Here is a 21,304-nt window from a genome sequence, read left to right as displayed (position 1 = left end):
TCTTGAAGTGATTTAAATTATTTCAAAGCAAAAGAAAGGTAGTATGTAAAATTAGGACATCTTTCTGGTATATTTATCATGCAAAAGAAAATCCAGAGCCACATGCAAAATGAAGCCACCTCAAAAATGGCAAATATGAAATTCTTTAAGGAGCAGACAAACCATGGGAACAGATGGGCAAACCAAAAACTTACCAAGTTTATCACCTTCTAAAATAAGCTAACTGAATTATTGGTAGATGTGATTTGTGTCATATTAGGAGAGGGTGAGCTGACCAAGAGCAGATCTCAAAGAGCAGTGACAGTTATTTTAAAGGAGGGAGAAAGATCTGGCATAAAAAATAGGAAATTGATACTACTACTTATTCAGTAGCATTTGTTTACTATATTGGAGAGGAACACACACACACACACGAGAGAGAGAGAGAGAGAGAGAGATCCTAAAATAGTGCCTGCCAATAGTAGGGGCTTAACTGATATTTGTTGAATGAACACAGTGGGGCTAGTTGGAACTCCAATCACTCTAAATGGAATTGATAGAAAAGTCCCCCTCTTAAACAGCTTAAGTTCAATTAAACAGATCTTTCTTTGAAAGGAACCTCTTTTTTTGTGTGTACATACTTCTTAGGTCATATTTGCAGGGCTGGTCATCAGCAGAGATATACTTACTGGCCAAAACTGATGCTTATGATGATTGGGGTCTGTTCTGATTGATGGATGCCCGTGGAGTACTGGCAGTTTACTACAGTACTGTGACTGGCATCTCTGCTTCTGTATCAGCCAAAAGAGATCTCTGATGTAGATGCACTGTGAATCGATGGGGAAGGGATGGATGTTGAATTGACAGTACTGGAAAAATTGCCTAGCTATTTTTGGGGAAAAAATCAGATCCTCACTTCACAACACAATAAATTATAGAAACAATAAAAACTTTTTTTTTAAAGATTTTATTTATTTATTTGACAGAGAGAGACACAGTGAGAGAGGGAACATAAGCAGGGGGAGTGGGAGAGGGAGAAGCAGGCTCCCCGCAGAGCAGGGAGCCCGATGCGGGGCTCGATCCCAGGACCCTGGGATCATGACCTGAGCCGAAGGCAGACGCTTAACGACTGAGCCACCCAGGCGCCCCAGAAACAATAAAAACTTAAATGTAAAAAAAAATCATTATGAAAATACAAGTCAAAAAAAAATAGGTGAAGATCTGATTTTCCATAGAGGAACAGAAAACAAAGAAAACAATCATCAACACATGTTTGATATATCGGTCAAAGTAAAAGTTTTAAATTTTATATATCAAAAGTCATGAACAAAATGAAAAGGCAAAGAATAAGATGGGGGAAAAAGCATTTGCCACAGTTACAAAAAAGGATTGATGATATAAAGGGTTTATGTAAATAGATTAAAAAAGCATTAAGCCTTCAATAGAAAAATGGGCAAAGGACATTAATAGGTAATTCACAAAAGAAGAAATGGCTGATGAACATCTGAAAAAGCTGTTTGATGACAATAGTCTCAAATAAATACAAATAAAACAATAAACCTTTTTAACCCATCAAATTAAAAAATGTTTTTTGGCAATGATATTAGTCATTATTGGGGACAGTAGGAGAGAGGGCACTCTTTATATATCACTGCAAGGACTGAAAATTGCTACAACTCCTCCTAAAACTCCATTTGACCATATATTTCAAGAGCCTTAAAAAAGATTTATATATATGGATCTAGTAGTTCTAATTATAGAAGTCTATCCTACAAAAGAATCTTAAACTCAAAGATTTATGCACATGGATTATCATTTTACATAATTTACAGTAGCAAAACTGGAATCCACAAACATTCAACAAGACAGAATTATGTTATATTGGTATGATGTAAAATTAGGCAGTCATTAAAAATGAAGTAACAAATAATTTTTAGTGACACGGGGGAAAATAAGTGTAAAAAGCAGAATGCAAAATTTTATACACAGTAGGTTCCAACTGAGGTTTAAAAAAAGAATGAAAAGATAAAAAGACTGGGAAGAAATCATCAAATATTAACAGTGGATAACTCATTGATGGGAATAAAGGTGTTTTTGTTTTCTTCTTTATAATTTATTCTCATTTTATACTTATGATAATTTGCCTATGATGAGATGTATTACTTTCATAACAACAACAACAAAAATCATTATTTTAAAGGAAAGTCTCTAGAATTAACCTGACTTTTACCTGACAAAAGACACTGAAGGAAAGCATTTTGATGACACTTTGTTTTGCAATACTTTTTAAAGCAGGATTTCATAGTTATTTTCAAACACAAGCTCCAAGGTAATAATAACCTTTTTTTTTTTTTTTTTTTTGCAGAGGAGTAGTAAATAATCACTAGGCAAAAATTGTGTCTATTTAATTTTGTTTCTTTAAAAAACAATGGTTAAAATACCTCTATTAAAAAAACACTGAAGAATAAAATTCTCTTAGCTCAAGGTTTAAGTAAGGACACAAACATTTTTGTCTCATGTCATCTTTATTAGTTTTTTAAAAAATTACACAGGGGCATTTTGCTTCAGACTTCATTTCTCGCAGTTTCTGAAAGTATTATTGTTTGATCTCAAGATCAAGATGATTTATGATGTGGAGATAAGTTGCTCCATGCTTTCCATAATCATTCTCTTCCACCTTGTCAGACCTTCATGGCTTGCTTTTATAGCTGTCTGTCCTCTCCTTGGGAGCCACAGTAGATTCACACAGTAGTGAGAACCCATGTCTTTCCCCCAGAGCCAGCCCCAGGCAAAATTGTCGAAGAGCTGAAGTTAGTGGCACTTCCTTTCTCCAGCCCCACGTCTGGTGCATTCCCACCCTCTCAAAATCTGCTCTCACATGCTTTAATCACACTAAGCGACACTAACACTTTTGAGCATCTACTATACACCAGGCATTCTGTTAAGGGCTCTCATCCACACTATTTTATTTTATCCTCACAATAACCTTGCAAAGGTTTATTTGCCTCATTTTATGGATGAGGGTGCCGAGGCCCAGAAAGGTTAAGAAAGTTGGCTGTTGTCACACAGCTAGCCATGACCGGCCCAGTTCAAATTCACAGCCAGAGCTGTCTGATTCCGAAACCGTGCTTATTCTCAGGGGGTGGGGCTGATACGTCGGATCATCAGGACACTTTCCATGCCTTTTTAAACTCAAATCATACAGATACTTTGTTTCCTAACTGAAATTCAAATTATTCTTAAATTTGAAAGAGTCCAAAGCTTTTTAGTTTTCTCCTGAAATAATATAAATTTCCTGAAGAATACTGACATGTACCTAATTATAACCAGTAGGTCTATCAGTTGAAAAGAACATTCCTAAATGAATATGGGCACCATTCAGTTTTCTCAAATTGTCACACCTTTCCTGATAGATAACAAGAAAATTCACAGGCTTGTCTTTCTGTGAGCTTAACATCATTTCTCCACTAATCTAAAGATCCTCCCAGAAGGTAATTAATTTCCCAGCTTCCTTCTATAACTAATTGAGATTTAAAAACACTAATTCTCAAGGAATTCTTCTTTACCCCTTAATCAGTTCTAATTCTGCCCCTAACTAGCTAGCTGCCCTCAGGCAATTTACTTTGGGCCTCTGAGCTACAGGTTTCTCATCAGTAAAAGGTGGATTGGATCAAAAATCAGACCCTTCTGCCAAGGTTGTGGGGAGAATTAAATGAGATAAGGCAAGTAACGATGTGGATATATGGGGGGCTCGGGAAGGTGTACTTCCTTATTCCACACTTCCCTCTCCTTTGCACATTGGTACTTTTTCTATTTAAAGGTCACTGGGTCCTCCTAATGGTTTTCTTGACCTTTTGTTACAAGACACTAAATAATTTCTATTTCTTAATTCTTTTCCAAGAGACCTTGTTTTTCAATCACGTACTGATCCGAATAAAGGGAGTAACAAATCTCTTTTCTGTCTCCCTTTCCACTTGTCCCCTCCCCCTCAGGAAATCCTCCCCCAAGACTACACCAACATACCCAGAGAAACGGGGAAACAAGCCCCTCAGAGTGATCAATTACACAATCTTCCTTCAGTGGTAGAAGAAAGTATGTTTGTCAAGAGAGTAGCTTAAAAGTAAGAAAAAAAAAAAAAAAAAGCAAGCTTTTCCTAACCAGCTTTCTGTTTACCATCCATCAGCAGTGCCTTTGGAGTCCCTGCTTTGGACACGGGCAAGGTGCTGTGGGTCTGGTGAACCACCTGGCGGGGGCTCGTGGGAAAGCCTGGCCGGTACCTAACATCTTGGGTCATAGAAATGTTTATGGTGAATATGATACAATGAGCTGGGGGAACAGAATATTTCCCACCCAGTAATATTTAATGGAAACGTTTTTGCTTGCTTGATTATAAGGAATTCTTGGTGGCTAAAACCAAAGACTTGGGGAGCTAAAATCCTGCAGCTGGAGGACAGCTGAGGAACCCACTTCACCACTTAGAGCTTAAGGAATATGAATTCTGTGTTCAGAAAACTTCCCCACACTCTCCTGTTAGTACATCTACTGATTTAGAAAGTGCCAGGGGCCCTGGAAGTGTGATGTTTCTGATGGATCTCTCTCTCTCTCTTTTAAATTTGCTCAGGGCTCCAGACAGTTGGTGCTTAAGTGTCTACAATTTAAAGTTTTACATCTCTTCCTTGGGCTGTCATATGTCTACCTATCCCGTCCAGGACATTTCCCTAAATAATCTCTGAGTGGAGAATGACGACCCTCTCCTAGGGGATCTGGCCGAGAAGGAACGTGCGCGGGCGGTTCAAATTCCGTAGCTCAGATTTCGTTGCCCGCAGGTCAGATGGTGCGGTCTGCGGGGCCAGTGATATGCACAGCTGTCCCTACGAGAGGCATGGAGCACAGGTGCTCGGCCTCCCGCCACCGAAGTCACAGGGAAACTGCTGCACTGACATGTGAGTCCCAGGCATTTTAACCTCGGATGTGCGAACCCCGTGGGCAAAAAGTCTGAACCACGCACAGGGCGGCTGTCACGATTAAACCCCCTCTGTCCCTCTGCGGCCGGCCCTCCATTCACACCAACGAGGTGGCTTGAATTTGCACCTCGCTGCGGAAGCCTCCGCGTACTCCAGCCTAACGAGCATCCCGCGCTGTCTGGACGCGCTCGGCGGCGGCGGCGGCGGCGGGGTCCGACTCGGTCCGGGGCGGGCTGTGGTGAGCGCAGCGCTCGGCCCGCGGTGGGTGCGCCCCCCCGCGCGTCCCGCACCCTCCTGGAGCGCGGCTGCCTCGGTCGCCGTCCGAGCGCGACGCGAGCTTCCTGCCGGCGGGGCTCAGCGCACGCTCCTGGCTGGCTCCGCGCCGCTCCGAGCGCCCTCCAGCCCCGCCTCGCGTCCGCGGGAACCCGGCGCCCTGGCGACCCCGCCCGGATCCGGCCGCAGCGCGCTGTCGCCGCCGGCCTCGCCACGCGGTGCCTCCGCCCGGGTGCCCAGCAGCAGGCGCCTCGCCCGGCCTTGCTGCAGCGCGACAACGGGGACCCAAAAGGCGCCGTCTCCTCGTTGGCCCCGCGGCTCCCCTGCGGTCCAGCCGCCTCGCACCTAGGAGAAATCCACATCTGATGGGGTGTTTTATCCTAGCGTTTTCCCAGGTGTTTAGCCACCTCAATTTTTAATTATTCTGCATTCCCTTATGACTCATCTCTTTCTTCTTTAGGGCTGCAGATGGTTCAAAAGTCTAGGCTTGGAATATTAAAAAACGTTACCCACTGTTTTATAAGGAGGGATAGGTGGGGATGGGGAGCTGGATACTGAGTGGGGTTTTAATTTATGGACAAAAATCGTTTCACTGCTGACCCAGGCTCTTAATTTCCCCCTCTGAACCTCAACTACTTCATCTATAAAATAAAATTTAAAACGGTTATATCTCACCTGCCTTAAAGTAGAGAGTTGGTCAGAAGACCTCTTGAAGTATCTTCCAGGTCTAGGATTTGTATGATTTTATGATCCGTGGATTGAAATTTAAGATTAAACATATACCATTTCGTTAAAGCAATGAATGAAGAGGATTTATCTGTGAACCAAGTATCAGAAGCAGAAGGTCTTTTTCTCTCCCTCTCACCAGTTGGAGCAGGCTTGGGGTCTCCACACTCTGAATGTCAGTGTCACAAACACTTAACCAGGAAATCAGATATGTGGATTATCTAGTCCTTTAGAATTCTTTGTGCCATTGATTCTCTCTACTAATATTGATAACACAAAGTTAATTATATATTTTGAGTTTTTCCTTCTTGCCTCATGGTTCCATCCTGGAGAGATAGAGAGAGACAGAGAGAGAGAGAGAGAGAGAAAGCGACCAGTTCTCTTCTTTAAAAAAAAAAAAAAATCAATCCCATTGATCAACGTGGAATACCAAAGACCCAAACTCCTTCCATTACCCTCCACTGTGATTAAAATTGGAGTGTTCTGAAAAATGCCATTCAAATTGAAAGGAGGCAGAATCTCTCTCTCTCTCTCTCTCTCTCTCTCGCTGGTTCTGTGTCTTTCTCTCTCTCTTGTTTTAAAGGAGACACAGGGGCATCTTAGGGACATGCTTTTACATCTTTTTTTTGATCCAGACATTTTAAGAGGCCACAAATTAAAGCTGGCTGGGTTGGCTGAATGCTGACTTTAGGTGTGCCCAATATGAGGACTGTCGTGCAGTCTTCAAAAAGAATCCAGAGTATTTTTACAGAAGGAACTACCTGTGTTTACATTACTGACTCATTTCATATATGTTGTTGTTCTGACCCATTCTTTCCCTGGGATGCCAGAGCCAACCCTCAGTGAAAGGGGGAGAAAAAGAAGGAAGATGTGTGAGCTCCCCCTGGTGCTCTCCTGTATTCAGGCTAACTGAAAGGAATTGCAAGGAAACAGGTCTACACAAGCATAAGGGAAAAAAATTATCTGGATTATTTCCTTTTGAAAGACCCATTTCTGGCTGGTGGGCAGAATGTTTCAGATCAAGGACTCCTGGCTTTGGGCTTGGGTTCTGTATATACCACCTTGTCAGTATAGACCCGGCTTTATTATCTAATGTCACTTCTGTCAAGGAATCCCTGCCTTGTCAGAGAACGTGTTTACAGAGCGAAATATGAAGTGGGGATTTGGCAGCTGCCCTGTGGATGGGATTACTCTTGGAATCAAATTGGATTACTTTTTGTCCAGAATTGTTCTCTTTGTTAGTTTAGAGTTATTCATTTGACTGAATAATTTTCACACACTTCTCTGTGTGTGTGTAGACATTACAGAGATGTTATGGGACTCTGGTATGAGCCAAGTCAACCAGTGGAGCCTTTGATTCTAGATCGTATCTTCTGGCCCCATAATATCCTATGTTCTTAATGGCCTCTTTAACACTCAGGGTCAGAGACCTCTGAGGGCTCTGGTCATCTGTAAAGACTGGGGAGAAATTCCATGCAGTTACTGGATAAATTCATTACGGTGGACTTCAACAATTTATTAACCTGTATTTAGTGAGTCCTGCCCTTGGTCCACGCTGTAGGAAGTATAAAAGATGCATGAAACATAATCCCTGCTGAGACCTGGTCAAACCAGCCAAGGGCTGAACTTCAGTGTTCATTAACATAGACGGGTCAATATTATCGTGATTCCTTTACCTTGTAAGTAAACGCAGAGCTTTTATTTCATTTTGTTTTGTATGTGGGATTTTGGTTGAGTGGGAATCTCTTGTAAATCCAAAAAGGGACCCCAGGTTTTCTGATGGTCCCTGGTGTACTCCTTTTCCCTGAACTTAATCACAAGACAGTGAAGCCCATTCAGAAAACCACAGCAAGGTTTAATTAATCTAGCCAGCTCGTAATCTCAAATTCATTCTGCTCTCTGGTTTTTACTTCTCCCAACACATCCTGCTAATTCTCCCCTTACCTCTTTCCTTGGTTGGCACAGTGCTCCTTTCATCGACTCAGCCGTCTAGCAACTACAATTCCTTATGTCCAGGGTGAGGCTTGCCTCTTTCCTGACAATTCTTACCTGTTCAAATTCTTCCATTTTCTAACTCTTTGGGGACTTTTTGTTTGCACCCCACAAGGAGCTCTTCTTACAGAGAGCCCCATACTCTGGTTTATAAAACCCATGTGCCTGTGTTATCTCTTGTTCTGAACTGGGAGGTCTATGGAGAAGGGGTAACGTCTTTCGTTTCTTTTGTATCTTTATACTACCAAAGTGTTGCTGAGATCTTTAAACAGTTCTCTGTCAAATGAGTAAACTGAAATAATAATCCTGAGGGATTTTTTTAATCTCAAAAAATTTTTAAGTCCCATGTCTCTTAAAGGAACAATTGTCAAATTAAGGCACCATTTCCAGGATTTTAGTTTATGTATTAGCTGTGCTTTGCCTCCACCCCAAAAGGATTTAAAGTGGGCTTAAAATATTATGAAAACTAGACAAGATTATTAATTCCATTCCTGCAAGCTCTAAAATCATATAGTTTTTGATACCAATTCAAACAATGGAGAGGTTTTTTGTTTTTTTTTTTAAAGATAAAAGGCATGCTTTATGATATCTCTCATTATCACGCTAAGGAAAAAAATCACAGATAAAAAATTTCAGAAATATTTTTGCGTCTTCTTTGCATATCGCGCACACACATACATACACACTCACACTAGAACTGTACTGGCAATGAACATGGGTTGTTTAAAGTATAGCTATTCAACTGTCATATAAAGTGAAATCTATATTTTCTCTCCTTATATGACTATATATTTAACATCTCTATGCATATGTGTGTGCATACATATGTATATGTTATATACACACACTCCACATTATTATTTCAAAGGGGATTTTGCTCCTTCTGGCTACCAGCAATAACTAGTCAATATTTACACTCTTGAATATCGATGATATCGTGCATACACAGGAAAGCTGTGGAAAACATCTCCATTTTCAAACAGAGTTTTAATTATTTGTAAAGACTTCAATTGTTCACTATCTAATGTCATGGATTGGTCCTCACAGTGTGAAGTGCAACTGTCCAGAACCCCCACAGTATTATAAATAGGCTTCTAAAGCCTGCTTGATTGATGTTTGGCATAAAACGCTATTCCTCTGAGCACATATATTCCTTCTGTTCACCATTTTCATAGAAAAATACCAGGGCTGATTTTTTATTCAAATCTCCAATTTATGCAGGGTTTAAACTACTAAATACTTAAAGCCTTTTTCAGATCTTTTTTCCCTTTTCTGTTAGGTAGGTAACTAAATCTTTTGCTTCAACACAAATAAGAATTGGAGATTTAGCAGATTCCTGTGGGGGAGAGAAAGAGTTTATTAATTATATTGAGACTCAAATAATATGCTTCTTTGACACTAATGTTCCATCTTTCTCCACCCCAAGTATCCTATGGGACAACTTTAAAGCCTTTATCAGGGTCTAGATTACTGCATTTATGGTTCCTTAGAAGAAGGAATTTAATGAATGGCATTCTGAGTTGAAGGGAGAATTTGAGATGTTTTAAGATTTAAGCTGTAACAGTGAAGCGATTTTTTTCAAAGTATGTCCCAGGGATTGTAATATAAAACATAAAAAAAAAATAAGCACAATAATGTACATTTTCATGAGTTTTAATAAGTTGTTAATACTGATGAAATGTAAATGTTTCCTTCACGGACCCTTATCTGCATTTGACAGAGTCCTACAGAAACTTGAAGTACCCATTTAAAGCAATTTACAAGATACTGTAGAGATTCCCAGCAATAAAGAATGATTAGCGATCTTCTTAAAAATTTTTATATTGACAATATTAAACCAAGTGCCTTATCCGGATTGAACTGGTTCTGGCTGGTGTCTGCATTGGTACATTTATCAAGAGTGCACATTTACTTTATAGACTCTGTATTAGAAACAAATTCTACTTGAATGCCATTCTGAAACTACCCTTACCTGATGGGTAACAAAGTAGTTAATATTTACTGGGTGTTTTTTACATGTCAGACACAGTACTGGGCTCATTCCCTGTATTCCTACACTGGGTTTTACTGCAATGGAGGATCATACCTAGTTATCATTTTTTTTAAAATATTTTATTTATTTGAGAGAGAGAGAGACAGAGCATGAGGGGGAGGGGCAGAGGGCGAGGGGAAGCAGACTCCCCACTAAGCAGGGAGCCCAACCCCAGGACCCTGAGATCATGACCTGAGCCAAAGACAGACACTTGACTGACTGAGCCACCCAGGGGCCCCATGTTATCACTCTTTTAAGGCTGAGAAATTTGAAGCAGAGAGAGTGAAAGTGATCTACCCACTGTCTTAGCGTAGGCTACTAGAACAGCATACCCTACAGCAATATACCCCAGACTGGGGGGAGTATGAATAGCATCAATTTTATTTCTCACAGTTCTGGAGGCTCGAAGTCCAAGGTCAAGGTGGAGTGGGCAAGGGATAAAACTTGGCCGTTTTTATATGGTGCTGATCCCATTTGTGAAGACTCCACCCTCGTGACCTACTCACCTTCCAAAGGCCCTCACCTCCTAATACCATCATATTGGGGTTAGATTTCAACATACGAATTTTGGGGGGATGCAAGCATTCAGATCATAGCACCTGCTTAGTGAAAGTAGTGAATGTGAGGACTGGTCAGTAGCAGTCCAGATCCACTATCTACTATCTGGAAAGGGCCAGAGAGTAACTATTTTAGGTTTTGCAGGCCATGTCATCTCTGTCACAACTGCTCAATTCTGCTGCGTTAGTGTGACAGACATCACAGATAAGATGTAAATAAATTGTGTGGCTGTGTTCCAATAAAACTTCATTTAAGAAAAAACAGGGAGTGGGTTGGATTTGCCTTGTGGGCTATAATTTGCTGACCCCTGCACTGTCCTATTTCGCTTGCTTCTTCTATGCCAAGAAAACTCACTAAATGCACATGATTTTGGAACCAGCAGGTCTCCATGCCCGGTCAATCTTCTGAGCAGGCAAAAGCAGTGTGAAGCGAGGGCCTCAGAAACGACCTCACACCTGAGCACTTGACATAAACATCATTGTGTCAGAGACTTTGGAAGGCTCCACTTAGAATATACCGTACTTACAAGAGTGGGGTCTTGAATTAGCTCTTGAATCCTCATTATTATTGCTTTGTGAGTTAGAATTACTATCATGAAGCTGAATTCCACGCCTGCCTGAATTTCTGGTGTCCTGAAGGCCACTTAACCGGACCCACAAGACAACCTTACTTCATTTTCCAGGGGTTGTTGGAGCCCCCAGGTACTCTTACTGTTTAATTGCAGTTTTAACCTGTTCCACTGGACGTGGCTGGGCTGGTGACTCACTGGTTTCCTAGTCCACTGAGGCCTGAAGATGTGTCTAACACGGCCAAGTCTTTAAATCAAGAACTGGATCTATTGGCCAGATTCTCTGGTACCAGCTCCCGCTCTAGAATTCTACTTTCACCTGCTCCTAGATGCTCTTTTACTACAGTTCAGCCATGACCATGTGTTAGAAAGTAAATACTCTTTCCCCCTGTCAAGGCCAGATCCATTGTCCTCCTCATCAGATGCTGTATTCTGCAGGACCAACTGAAGTTTTTGGCTACTAAGCCTTATCAGTGGCTGCCTGCGTACCCCAGTGGACAGATGCAGGTCTAGTCTTGGATCCTCTCAGTTCGCTCTAATGGTAGGTTATCAGCTCATGCTTGTCCATAGGGCAGGGAGAGCCACATGGGACAAGGCACGGAAAACAAACTCCCCTACTCTACAGCTTTGCCTAAAGTAAAAGGTTACCTTTCTTTCATTCTCAAAAGCTAAGTAATATGATCATAGAGGTAGTTATTATAAGAAAATTGCATTAAGATTTGACTTTATATTTTCTGAAATGGGCAAGATAAAGAGAATACAGTCTTGGCCTGATTGGTAAAATTACAGATGCAACTGAGTGAAAGAGAAACCAAGATGATAGTCGATATTAAGAAGAACCAAGATTAAACTTTAGATAGCATATGATTAACAATGTTCTCTCTTCCTCGCTCAGACATCTTTTATAAAACTCAATTTTTATCATAAATCTCAGTGATGATTTTTGTATTAAAGAACTAAGTGAAATTTTTAACCAGAAGGAAAATTCTCTGGTGTTGGATTTAATCCTTGAAATCAATCAACAAGTCTTTTAAGGTCCTTTAAATCATCACAACATGAAAGGGCTCTTGGGGCTCAAAGCCAAAGAAGTAATCCCTTGTCCTGTGTGTGACCGAAAAGAATGATTGTAAGCAGTGATCCCTGCTCTTAAGTAGATTATAGTGTCATTGCAGAGATAAAATTAAGACATGAGACAATTAGAACAACTAAACAGGTTGGCACTTAGTCTATGAGTTCAGAGTAGGAAAGGATGATGGAACAATATAATCAGTGCTTTGTAGAGAAGGTTGGGTTTGAGGCAGTTGATATCTGGGAGCCACTGATAGTTTTATACAAGGGAACGACTTGAATGTGGGTTTCTTGAAGTTAGAGGTGTCTTAATCTCTGTGGTAACTCAAATACAGGGCGCACATCATGGCATTGTAGGTGTCTAAGAAAAATTTATTTAGTACGAAAATGGAATTTCAGTGGTATGGAAGATTTATTGGAGAGATTGGAGTCAGGAAAAAGAGATGATAATGTCTTGATGAGCAGCAGTATGCCTGATTGTTTTTGCCAGCCAAGACCTGTAATAGCTACCAGTATTGGGTCACCTCTCAAGACATATTCAGTAAATTCAACATATTAGTCTTGGACATCGATCAGCAAGTTTTTTCAAGTGTTTTTAGTACTCCAAATACTGTAGACTTCAAATTTAATGCAAAGAAATAGATCCCTTTCTTGAGTGAAACCACAGAATGATTGTGACTGATTGTATTTTCAAGGGAAATAGCGTGGTAGAGAATCTCATGGGCTAGGGCGTCAGGTCACAATACATAGCTTGGTCACAGAAGTTGTGTGTTATTAGCCGGGGGACCTTTGGTAATGTCATTTTCCTGTGCCTCAGTTCTATAACTTGAAAAGTACAGGTCATGGTAACTATCCAGATGGATTTTGGTGAGGATAAACATTTATGAAACATAGACTATGGTTCAGGATAAACCATTCATCGAAGCTCTTTTCACTTTCCTTTCTCTGCCTACAGCATTGAACGAGAGCCTGGGCTTGGGTGAAGCCAGGGTGTCCTGAAGGTCCTGGGCCTACAAGACTGGAGCAGCCTTGGGTAATGGGCACCAGTGCCATGGATGCCATCCGTGTGCAGGTCGGGACACTAGTCCTGAGCATGAGAGAATTCTGCTGGTGAGTGCAGACGAAAAGCACCGAGCACTGAGTTTGCCTTGTGGAATATCCGTTGTTATGGCTCAAGATGTAAAAGGAAAAAATGCTATATATGTATTTATTTATTTGACAGAGAGAGAGAGAGAGAGAGAGAGCACAAGCAGGGGGAGCGGCAGAGGGAGAAGCAGGCTTCCCGCTGAGCTGGGACCCCGATGCGGGCCTGATGCCAGGACACTGGGATCATGACCCGAGCCAAAGGCAGATGCTTAACCAACTGAGCCACCCAGGCGCCCCTATATTTAAAAAAAAAATCAATTTACTTGCAATGAAAGGCAAATGAGCAAAAGAGATGATATTGTTGGTCAATAATAATACTATGTAAGTGCTTTAGATTTTTGCAGAGTTATTTCATTGTATATACACTGGTGGGTTAACTAGTAAAAATGAGTCCTAATAGAAGATTAAAGTGAGACGGTTGTGTTCTGCTAAAAAGGAGTTCTTTTTCTTCTTCATGGGAGCAAGAGGAGTGGGTCTGTTAAATTAAGGAGAAAAATGTTGGGGAAAATTGGGGCATGATTTTATTTCTGCAGTGGTGGAAACCAGTTTTCCAAACAATTGAAAGCAGATGCCTCCGTACCAGAATTGGAAGTTTCTAGAGCCTGGGTATTTCCCAGAGGAGCTTCCATTCAATGGCTAGCAGGCTGTTCTGATAGGCAACAGTAGATGGACCAACTGAAGTCTGTGTGGAGGGTGCTGCTCAGAGAGCCCACATTTTCCCTCTGGCTTCTCCCTTTATTCTCTCAGCCCTTGCCCTGGGTGCATAGTTGTGCTGAGTGTCGTGTTGTTGCAGCGGCTCCCAAGACCCTCGGGTCTACTGTATGTTGGTTCATCCTTGGTTGGGGTGGCCTTATCCTGAACATGGCTGGGTAGGTTCCTCCTAGTCTGGGTGTCCCAGGGCAGTGCACTGGGGCATCAGCTCAGCTGCCCACGGCCCACATGGGATCTGTTCATCACTATGGTCTCCTCTGAAGTCGCTGAGCCATTTGCAAGCTTCACAGAATAGCAGATAATACGGCTGGGCTTAGAATACAGGTCTTCAGGTTCTCGAGTTGTTTCTGCAGACCAGTGATCATCAGATAAGGGAGGCAACTTCTCTATCCCTTCTGCCCCGACCAGGATAGCATATCATAATTAGGAGAAGAGAGTGAAGCTTGGAAAAACATATTCAAATCATTCTAAGTACCAAACCACCAAAGGTAATGCTGCTCAGAATCTTTTTGGTTAGTGAATAAGCACATGTTGTAGGTGGTCCTAGTGACTATGTGACATAGTGACCCAAGCATCAGAGACAGGAAGGAAAATGAGAACTGAGAAATGCCCCCTGGATTTGCCAGGTAGAAAGGAATGGTCACCTTTAAAAGCCTAGTTTTGGTTCTGTAGTGAACATGGAAACCAGGTTGCAGGGATTAAGAAAAGAATGGATAAGGAGAAAGTGTTGGTTAGGCATGAAAGAGAGGAGTAAAAGTATAGGAGGAAAGTGAAGTAGAACCCGTTGCAGGAACACAGCTCTGTCTCCTGGCAGACTGGATCGGGACACCTCAATGGCCCTGTCTCTCTCATCGAATGCCATGGGTTACTTAGCAGTTTATATTAGAAAAGTGGAAGAATTATATTCTAATATATTAATACATTTAATATATTAGGAGGTGTTTGTCTATCCCTGAGGTAATTTCTCTACTTGTATCCAAAGGAAATCCCCCATCCCGCTGCTCTCTGCAACCCTCCCCCCTCCCCAACCCTCCTGCAGGACTAGACAGCTAGACAGTGAATCACCCAAAACAAAGGCTGAACACGTTTGAAAATCCTCTGGTCTTAGTGTAAATCAGAAAGATTTGGAGGCATAGTTGTTGAGCAAGTTTTTCTGCCTTCAGAGACTAATCTAGTTCAGAGATTAGTTTATAGATCCCCAAGGGCAAGGGAGGGGAGGAGGTGAAGGTATCAGACAAATGAAGAGCAGGAGATTAAAAAAAAACAACCCACAGGTCTCTAGGAGGGAAGGCACCCCTTTGTCCCCCACTCCAGTGAGGTACATGGAAGTCCACTTAGCACCCAAGTTGTCCTCCTCATTGCCAACTGGTGAGAGCCATCCTCGGGCAGCCTTCAGTATGTCACTCTAGAGCCAGGTTTGTGCATTCCTCAAGACCCAGCCCACACGTCGTCTCATTTATTATAACCCCAGGTGGTGGGGCCCAAGGTGGTGGTAACAAGGAAAGGAATGCCTTCCTCCTTCCCAAGGTGTCATTAGATGGAACCCGCTGTCCTGTTATGTAGGCCTTCATGAGTTTGTCTTCCCCACTATACTGGGATACTCCTGAAGGCAAAGACCATCTCTTTCTTACCTTTGCATACTCCAAACTTGGGATAATACCTGTCGCAGAGCTTAATTAGTGTTTGTTGAATGAATAAATGAATGAATGGCTGATTGATGCATAAATAAAGGGAAAATATTTAGAAGTGGAAGTCAGAAGAAGACAGAGGAGAGACTAAAGATGTTTGAAGAGGATGATTATTTGAACTGCACCAGGTGGTGATTGGGGAAGAAGAGGTTGAAAGATGAATCCAAGTCCTTTTGGGGCTTTCCCTTCAGAAAAGAGATAAAATGATAGATGGAGAGTCCCTGACGTGTTGGGATGAAAAAAGAACAGGATTTTTTTTTTAAATAGCCATAGTTAACACTAAATTTATCTTCTTCATATTTCCATTTCTGACCGTAATATGTGTCCAGTAGAGTTAGCAGATAATAAATTATCAAGATGATCTGAGAATCTATAAAAGATAAAGTCATGGGGTATTATTTTAAGTCTTTCAGTCTTCATATTTAGAAAAGCATGTCACGATCATCATCAGATTATTTTCTTTATGATCTGGAAACAGAATTCTGCTGTACAAGTATGTTCCAAGTGCCAGATAAAATTGTGTGTTCTTAGAGCTTCAAGGGGTTTCATAGTTATTCATTCACTAATTTTTCACTGCGGTTCATTTATTCACTCATTTGGAGGCATGAACTCAGCTCCTGTTATGTGGAGATGCTATGAGGTTGCCCAAGATGCAGAGAGGAACACAACGCGGCTCATAGTCTAGCAGAGGAGACAGACAACTGCTTGCTTCCTCAGGGGCTCTCGGCCAAGATCTTCTACCTACAACTCCAGACTCCAGGACTGGAGCTCTGAAGCTCTGCTTGCTTCTTCCCAGTCTCTTCCTAGGAGCTAGATCTTGCCTCCTCTCCAGAGAATGTAGCTAGACCTTGTGTTCTCAATTGGCCTCTACCCCAATACCACCTTGTTCCAACTGTGGCTCAACCCAAGTCTGAATTTGATGTGGTCTTTGCACACTAGCTCTGGACTACCTGACTAGGGCCATTCTTGGCATTTAGGTCTAGGCATTTCTTCTCTCTCTTTATTGCAGCTCTCTCCTCCCTCATGCAGTGCCTTGCTTTGAGGTCTGCCAGCCTGTCTCAGGCTAAAGTCAGCTCCAGACAGCCCCTCTTGCCTAGCTCTGCCAGCGCCCCTGAACTGGGATGGTCCTTGTGGATACCTCTTTGGTCAGAGAAACTTCCTTTGGATACTGTTTAGAAGAAGAGAATGAGTTCTTGCTCCTGTCAGGACAGGCCCAGGCACTGAGCAGCCTGGGCCTCCCAGGGGGCTGTTTCACCGGGTGGCCTCGAGGAAGACTGGGGAGATAAGAAATGGTATGTGAGCCATCCATTAACTCCATCACATAGAAGCGGTGCCTGGTGCCCATTTCAGGGAGGTGTAAAGCTGTGGAAGTGACTTGATAGAATATATGTAATGTTAGCAGAAGAGACATAAACGGAAGGAAATATTTCTCAATCTCTAGATCATGTTAATAAATTTTGGCATATACTTTTTGGTGTGAGAGGATATTTCATTTGGAATGTAACAAGGTTTAAGAAAAACTTTCTTTACATAATATCACTCCTTAATTTAACTAACCTTTAGAATTACTTTTGTTGCTAAACCGATTTGTCAATTTGCCTCACAATGTTATATTTCTCTGTGCAAGAATAACTGTTTAAAATATATAAAGGCACCACAAAAAAGGGAAAAAAGCAGCCCTCAAACTGTTATATTTTGGAGGCAAGGGAGCTATTTCAAAATCAGAGCACTGCAGTCTTAATTTCCAGCCTTTCAAGTCTGTTAAAAAATAAGTATTTATGTATTTTAAAACGGGCAGAAATAACTTCTTTATTATAAACAGGATATCACTGAAAATTCAAATTTTTGAGCCGATGGAGAAAAAAATCGTGAATCATCAGTTTGTCAAATGTCAACATCAGCTCAAGCAAATTTGGGTTGACTTTTCAATAGGTTTCTAATAGCTGGGGTAGCGGAACCTGCTAGGTCTGGGGAGCGGATGAGGAGGAGCAGAGGTAGATATATTCCCCGTTTGGGATAAATGGCATCTTGCTGCTAAAACGAGCTTCACATGTTAGCCGACAATCATTAGGTTGGTGACTTTACCGATACCCAGGAGATGCTTGCACTGGGAATAAATTTCTATGTCGAAGCATTTGACAAGCCTTAGTTCCTGATGTCTCACACCCAAGCCTTACTTTATAGTCACATCTGTTAGTTTAAAGCATTTTTAGTTTATTGAAGAAGCCTTCACAAAGAAAAAACAGATGATGAAAATCTCATCTGTCAAAACTGTTATTAAAACCAGTAACAGTGTGAAATTTTGTTTAAATTGAAAGCATCATTTATTTTTATCAAACATTTTATAAACAATCACATTTGAGAAAGATTTGGGGGACCTGGAGAGCCCTCAACAAAACGCAACTCATTATGTCGCTTTGTTGAACGTGTGGCTCAGAGATAGGCTGGGGCTACTTCCCCCTTTCCCTGCGTGAGACCAGAGGGGTGGAGAGATTCCCAGGGGCAAGGAGGGGAAGTGAGCAGGACAGAGGAGGAGGCCTGAAATGGAGGCTGAAGACCCATGTGGCGATGGCAGACAGTGGGGGCGCCTCACCTGCTCTCTTCTGATGGACTATAGTGGGGGGACAGAGTGTGCACCCTGAAGTCCCTTAGAGGGTTTGGGAAAAAGAAAGGAAAGAAAGGGTATTCATGGGAAGAATGAGCAAGGCTTCCTTTTCTTTTCTAGTGTGCGGACAGTTGATTTCATGCTCAGATCTGCTACTGATATCAAGGGTGTTTCACAGCCAGGATTAGAAGCCAGCCTTAAAAGGGGAAACAAGTTGAACATCAAATCCATTTAGTTGAATCTTCATTCAATCCAGATGTTTGGCAACATGGAGACAAAACATCCGACACTTCGCTATTGTGTAGACTCAACCTTAGAATATACAAAAGATCCAGTTTCACGTTCTCAACTGTGTCTCATACTCCTTTGGCTGTTTGGTATTAGCAGCGTTGGAAAAGAAAATGTATCTTAGGAAAGTAGAACCATGTAAGTCTGAATGATTTGTCCAAGCAGTGACCTTTCTTTTTCTTTCTCCAGGCGATGCCGTGCTTCATTCTGTCACACTTTGAGATTCACCCCTGGGGGCCAGCAAAGGTTTCTCACGGGGCACAGGCTCTGGAATGGGGATGCCCAGAGTGTTAAGGAGCTTTCCAGAGCCTGGATTTTCCACTGATTCTTTCCTTTCCTAAAGCTCACTGTTCTAAGGACTTGTCTATTCTCCTTTCTTATCTCCCCTTCGCAATCCTTCCTGCTTCTATTTGTAGAAGAAAACCTTATCTCTTACTCATCCTGGATCTCACTGGAAAATTCTGGCCCCGGGGCATCAAGAACTTTCTATCTGTTAAAGGAGAGTTTGTTTGTGTGTTTTGAAAGCGTATGATGGTGGATATGAAATTAGGTTGTGTATCTATCATTCAGGGGCCTGCAGGGGGTAGGTTGGCACACTTCACTGAGGGAATTGAGCTGAGTTTACTAGAAACTAGTTTACAAAGGTGTGGACAGGGTGATGTGACACCTAATTGGGGGCGAAAGTTGAATAGGTGTAAAGGGAGGGAACGGTCACCAGTTCCTGGAGAGTGACTTTATCTCAGGAGAGAGCTGGCCTGTGGTAGCTGTGCCCGTTGGTGGAAGATAGAGCTGACCTGCATTCTAGAAGGAGGGAAACCAGGAGAAAAATGTCTTGACCATACTGTGTCCCTGCTGTCCTTCCCATTGGTTCATCCCAACTTGTTACAAGTGGTGGCAGGCCTTAATCTTTTACAGTTACTGTTGATAGCTGTAGGTTTTTTGTTTTTTTGTAGATGTCCTTTCTCAGATCAAGGAAGTTCCTTCTCTGTTTATAGTTTTTGAGAGCTTTTATCATGAGTTTCTGTTGAATTTTGTTAAATAATTCACTGCGACTATTATGATAATCATGTTTTCACTTATATCCTTTCGATAAAGTAGATTATATCAATTGATTTTTAAATTTTAAAGTAACCTTGCATTCTTGAAATAAACTACACTTGGTCATGAAGTACTATCCTTTCTATGTCATGCTAATTCTATTTGCTGATATTTTGTTAAGAATGTTTGTGGCTATGTTCATGAGAGATTTTTTTTTTCCCTTTCCCTTTCTTGTAATGTCTGTGTCTTGGCTTGTTATCAGGGCAATGCTGGTATCACAGAAGAGTTGGGAAGTATTTCCTCCTCCTCCTCCGTTTCCTGGAAGAGTTTACGTAGGATTGGTATTATTTCTTCATTAAATGTTTTAAGGAATTTACCATAATATCATTTAGGATGGAATCATGTGTTTTTTTTTTTTTTGGAAGATTTTAAATTATGAATTCAATTTCTTAATTGATGTAGATATTTTCAAGTATCCCTTTTTTCTTGAGGGAGCATTCATAATTTGTGTTTTTCAAGAATTTGTCTATTTCATCTAGGTTGTCAAATTTGTTGATGTATAGTTGTCAATATATTTCTTTATTATCCTTTTATTGTTTATAATATCTGTAGTAAGTCTCCCTTTTTCATTCCTGATATTAGTAATTTGTGACTTCTGTATTTTTTTCTCCTGATAAATCTAGTTACTAGTTTACCATTTTTTACTAATCTTTTCATATTATAGCTTTTGGGTTCATTGATTTTTTTTCTATTATTTGCCAATTTTCTATTTTATTGATTTCTATTTTTAGCTTTATTATTGTCTGTCTACTTTATGTTTAATTTGCTTTTTTTTAAATCTTCAGGTGGAAGCTTAGATCATTGATTTGAGACTTTTAATTATAAGCATTTAAATCTGTAAATTTCCCCAAGCACTGTTTTGGCCACTTCCCATAACTTTTGACATGTATCTTCATTTTCTTTCATGTTAAAAATGATATTAATGTCCTTTTTGAAATTTTCTTTGAACTATGGGTTGTTTAGAAGAAGTATATTGTTTGTCAAATTTTCAGAGGTATGTTCAGGTACCTTTCTGTTACTGGTTTCTAATTTAATTGCATTATGATAGAGAACATAATCTGAATGGTTTCAATCCTTTTATCTATTGAGACTTTTTTATGGCCTAGAATACGATCTATCTTTGTGAACACTCCATGTGCAGTTGAAAAGAATGTTCTGCTGATATTGGGTGAGTGTTTTATAAATATCAGTGAAATCCAGTTGGATGATGGTCTTGCTCAATCTTCTTATGTTTTCACTGATTTCCTATCGAGTTGTTCTATCAATGGCAGAGAGAGATGTCTTGAGGCCTCAACTATAATTGTGGATTTGTTTATTTCTCATTTCACTAAATGTTCTTTCATTTTCTGCTTCATATATTTTGAAGTTTTATTATTTTTTTATTTTTAAAGATTTTATTTATTTATTTGACAGAGAGAGACATAGCGAGAGAGGGAACACAAACAGGGGGAGTGGGAGAGGGAGAAGCAGGCTTCCCGCTGAGCAGGGAGCCTGATGTGGGGCTCAATCCCAGGACTCTGGGACCATGACCTGAGCTGAAGGCAGACGCTTAATGACTGAGCCACCTAGGCACCCCTGAAATTTTATAATTAAGAGTGGTATTAGGTT

General features: G+C 41.1%; 1 long non-coding RNA gene across 1 annotated transcript in view; it reads left to right on the top strand.

The window, feature by feature from the left end:
- The first annotated feature begins 1,972 nt into the window (after positions 1-1,972).
- LOC144379771 (uncharacterized) overlaps positions 1,973-21,304 on the top strand; it is a 296,472-nt gene continuing 277,140 nt past the window's right edge. Inside the window, exons 1-2 of the long non-coding RNA XR_013443146.1 lie at positions 1,973-4,922; positions 13,116-13,270. This is a non-coding gene — a long non-coding RNA (uncharacterized LOC144379771). The remainder of the gene's footprint in view (positions 4,923-13,115; positions 13,271-21,304) is intronic.

This window comes from Halichoerus grypus, chromosome 13 (assembly GCF_964656455.1).
Source record: "Halichoerus grypus chromosome 13, mHalGry1.hap1.1, whole genome shotgun sequence".
NCBI lineage: Eukaryota > Metazoa > Chordata > Mammalia > Carnivora > Phocidae > Halichoerus > Halichoerus grypus.
This window is presented reverse-complemented; position numbering and strand designations above follow the sequence as displayed.